This window comes from Alligator sinensis, unplaced genomic scaffold (assembly GCF_000455745.1).
Source record: "Alligator sinensis unplaced genomic scaffold, ASM45574v1 scaffold98_1, whole genome shotgun sequence".
Taxonomy (NCBI): domain Eukaryota; kingdom Metazoa; phylum Chordata; order Crocodylia; family Alligatoridae; genus Alligator; species Alligator sinensis.
In genome coordinates, this window is record NW_005842058.1 from 2019447 (window position 1) to 2023960 (window position 4514).

The 4514-nt window shown below is 60.3% G+C and overlaps 1 pseudogene; it reads left to right on the plus strand.

Annotated features, from left to right (window-relative positions):
* Nucleotides 1-1090: 1090 nt before the first annotated feature.
* The window catches only part of LOC102388440, an 18923-nt pseudogene continuing 15499 nt past the window's right edge, over nt 1091-4514 (plus strand).

Here is a 4514-nt window from a genome sequence, read left to right on the forward strand (position 1 = left end):
CGCTCACACACAGAGTGTGTGCTTTGCTCACTAGGCACACACACAGTCCGCTTTGCTCTCACACACACAGTCTGCTTTGCTCAAACACACACTGTGTTGTTTACTACACACAGTGTGCTTGGCTCACTGCACACACACACACGCACGCACACAGTGTGCTTTGCTCTCATGCTGTGTGCTTTGCTCAATACACGCACACAGTCTCTGTGCTTGGGTCACTACACACAGTGTGTGCTGTGCTTACTACACACACAGTGTGCTTTGCTCACTGCACAGTGTGCTTTGCACACACACACAGTGTGCTTTGCTCACTACACAGTGCTGTGCTCTCACACAGCGTGATTTCCTCTCACAGTGTCTTTGCTCAGACACATGCGCACACCCTCTGTGTTGCTTGCCACACACACAGTGTGCTTTGCTCACTAAACACAGGCAGCCAGCATGGGTTTATAGGAGGCAGATCCTGCCTGACTAACCGGGTCTCTTTTTATGACCCAGTCACAAAGTGCTTGGATGCAGGGCAGGCCGTAGATATTCTTTCCCCGGATTTTCAGAAGGCCTTTGATATGGTGTTGTGACCGGTTCTTACGAGCAAGCTGAGTAGCTGCTGGGTGGATTTTTTCACGGTCAGGCGGGTGAAAAACTGGCTTGCGGGATGCCCCGAGAGCAGTGTCAGATGGGGCGGTGTCTCCCCGGAGTGATGCAGGTGGGGGCATCCCCCAAGGCTCAGTCCTCGGAGCTGTGCCATTTAATATCTTTGTCGGCAATTTGGACGAAAGGGTCGAAGGCACCTTGTCCAAATGTGTGGGTGACACAGAAAGATGGGGCATGGTAAACGCGTTGGAGGGCAGGGAGCGAATTGGGACAGATTTGGCCAGGCCAGGGAAGTGGGCCGATCAGAACAGGATGCGATTCAACAAGGGTAAATGCGAGGTGCTGCACCTGGGGAGAGAGACTCTCCAACCCGCCTATAGCCTGGTGGGGGACCAGTCTGAGCGCCACGACGGCAGAAAGGGATCTCGGAGTCCTGGCCAACACAGACACATGTGTGAGTCGCCGGCACGATAAGGCAACAAGCGAGGCTAACCACATGCTGTCTCGCGCTGGCAGGAGCTTCGCGAGCGGGTCCAGGGAAGCGACCGTTCCCCAGTGCGCAGCATTGGTGAGGCCGCAGATGGAGTACCATGTCCAGGTTTGGGCGCCACGCTTTGAGAGGAACGCGGATCACCTCGAGAGGGTCCGGAGGAGGGCCGCTCATACGGCGGAGGGCTGGCAGGTAAGACCGAGGGACCTGAATCTCCTCGGCCTCCGCCAGAGAAGGCCAAGAGGTGATCTTGCGGCTGCCTACAAACTCATTGGTGGGGGCCAGCGGGGAACAGGGGCGCCCCTCGGGGTTACCAGGAATCATGGCCACCAACTCAAGGAGAACAGATTGAGTTGGGACATAGGGAAGAAATTCTTCATGGTGCGGGTCGCCAAAATAGGGAATGGGCTTCCAAGGGAGGTGGTGCTTTCTCCTGTCCCGGAGGTGTTTGGGAGGAGAGTAGACAGGTGTCTGGCCGGGGTCAGCTGGAGCCGGGGGTCGGACCCGATGATCTGCCGGGTCCCTTCCAACTCTAGAGAGTGGCAAAATTTTCTGAACGTCTCTGATCAGAGAGATGCCCGGCCCCAACCATGGTTTGGCCGTGCCCGGCTGCTATCTGACAGCACCCCCAAGCCACGGTGCTCAGGATAACGGCTCGAACAAGGTACTCTTGTGTGGGCTGGGATCAGGGATGGAAGGACTGGTGGGGCCATGCCGCTCTATGACTCTGGGGCACCGGGCCACTCTCCCGGGCATCCCCGACCCGAGGACCATCTGGCCCAAAGTGTGCTTCGGCCGTGCCGCGTCACCAACTCAGAGCACACCCTGCCCCGTGCCTGTACTAAGGACATTGGCGTGAATCGCGAGCTCTTTTGGGGATGGAAATCCTCGGCTGCCCACACTAGGACCCTGCTCAGGGGCAACCAGCAGGGGTTTGTCAAAGGCAGGTCCTGCCTGACCAACCCGGTTGCCTTGTACAACCAAGTAACTAAATCCTTGGACGACGGTGTCGCCGTGGACTTTCTAGACTTTAAGAAGGTCTTTGACGCCGTCTCACCCCATCCTCATCAATAAATGAAGCGACTGCACAGTTGAATGGGTCAAAAACTGGCTGATGGGGCGCACCCAGAGGGTAGCGGTGGACGGGTCGTACTTGACCTGGCAAGATGTGAGCAGTGGGGTACCCCAGGGCTCGGTCCTCGGGCCCGCACCATTTAACATCTTTGTCAGCGACTTGGACAAGGGGGCGGAAAGCACGCTGTCCAAGTTTGCTGATGACACTCAGATGCGGGGCGAGGTGGGCACGCTCCAAGGAAGAGAGAAGCTGCGACTAGATTTAGACAGACTACAACAGCGGGCAGATGAGAATAGGATGGGGTTTAGCATAGACAAATGCAGGGTGCTGCACCTGGGGAGAAGGAACCCACAGCATACATACAGGCTGGGGAGTTCCCCTCTTGAAAGCACGGAGGCGGAAAGGGATCTCGGAGTCACGACTGACTCTGAGATGAACGCGAGCCGCCAGTGCCAGACTGCAGCCACAAGGCCGGCTGTACCTTGTTGTGCATCTAAAGGCGCATCTCAAGCCGGTCCAGAGAGGTGATACTCCCCCTCTACGCGACTTTGGTCAGGCCACAGTTGGAGTGCCGCGTCCAGTACTGGGCGCCGCACTTCAAAAGGGACGTGGCCAGCCTGGAGAGGGTTCGGAGGAGGGCCGCCCGCCCGGCGAGAGAGTGGCAGAACAGGCCCTACAGGGAGAGAGGGACCCGAACGTGTTCAGCCTCGGCAAGAGGAGGCTGAGGGGGGACCTGGCAGCTGCCTACAAGCTCATCGGGGGAGATTGTCAGCAAATAGGCAGAGCCCTTTTCTCCCCAGCACCACCTGGGGTGATGAGGAACAATGGTCATAAGCTGCTGGAGAATAGGTTGAGGTGAGAGATCAGGAGGCAATATTTTACCGGTAGGGCGGCAACCATCTGGAACCAACTTCCCAGGGCAGCGGTCCTTGCACCTACCTTGGGCACGTTCAAGAAGAGGTTGGACGATCGATCACCTGTCTGGGGTCTCGGGAACCCAGCATTCATTCCTGCCTGTGGCAGGGGGTCGGGCTAGACGATCTCATCAGGTCCCTCCTGACCCTAGCTACTACAAGACTAGGAATCTGAAATACCACGCGTCGCAGCGGAGGTCCGTCAGCGGGGCCCTGCGTTGGCGTGCGGCCGTTCGCACTGCCCTCTGGGGCCTGGCGGAATAGCGTCATTGAGGTTTTAAAGGTTGGGCATCCGCAGGTGGGCTTACGGTCTGAAAGCGAGTGTCGCATTGAGTGGGGATATGCCCGGATGTCTTCGGGAGGCTCCCATGTGGCGGGGACACGCTCTGGGACGGTTCTGCGAGGGTTCGGCCCCCACAAGCCCAGCAGAATGGCGGTGCCTTATCAGTAGCCGTGTAAAGAGCCCGTGCGGATGGCGAGGGCATTGGTGCCCGTCCTAGCTTGTGTAGACGTTAGGGCTGGAAGGGGTGGCGGAAGATCATTGGGCCCAGCCCCCTGCCCCAGGGGCAGCAAGTCGGCTGGGTCAAAGGCTGCCAGCAAGATAACCGTCCAGATGCCTCTTCGCAGAGTCCAGAGTAGGGGCCTGCCCCTCCTCCGGCGGCAGTCCATGCCAGGCCTCAGGGGCTCGGGCAGGACACAAGTTCTTCCCGATGTCCGGCCCGAAACGGTCTCGGTGACGTTTGTGCCCGTTTGACCTTGTGGTCCCTCGGGGCGCTCCCAGATCCCCTGATGTACGTTTCGGCGGCCACCGGGTCCCCTCGGAGTTTTCCAGGCTGAAGAGTCCCGTGGCTCTCGGGCCGTCCCCTGAAGGATTTCTGTGTGGCCACGGCGTCCTTTGGACGGGACAAGCACAGGGCCAGGGGCGGCTGGAGGAATCCCCCAGTGGCGCCGAGGGGTCTAATCCCAGCCCACTGTCCAGGTCCTCGCCCATACCAGGGGGCGGTCCGCCGGCCGCCCCACACACCCGAGCTACGCTTTGGGCCAGGCCAGGCTCTGGTTGGTGATGTCGGGGGTGGTGGCCCGGTGGCACGGGGACGTGGGCTGGGGCGGGCCGAGAAGGATGTCCGGACATCGGCCCGGGTCTTTATTCAGACCCACACGCGTTGCGCCGTGGCCGGGCCGGGCGGGCCTGCGGTCAGGGCTCTTTGGGACGGCGCCCCGGTGGCCTTGCCACCACGCTTGGGGCGGCCCAAGAAGTGTTTTGCCCCGTCGTCCCGTCCTCACGTGGCCTTCCTGGAGGGCGCTGCACCGAGGTCCGTAGCAGTCAGGAAGTGCGCCAGCCCGCCGCCACGCGCTCTCTCCCCAGGAGGCGTCGCCGACCGGCTCTGGCTGGGAGGCCGGAGCCCCGCGCGGGGAGAGGGGGGCAGCTCCCATTGGCGGG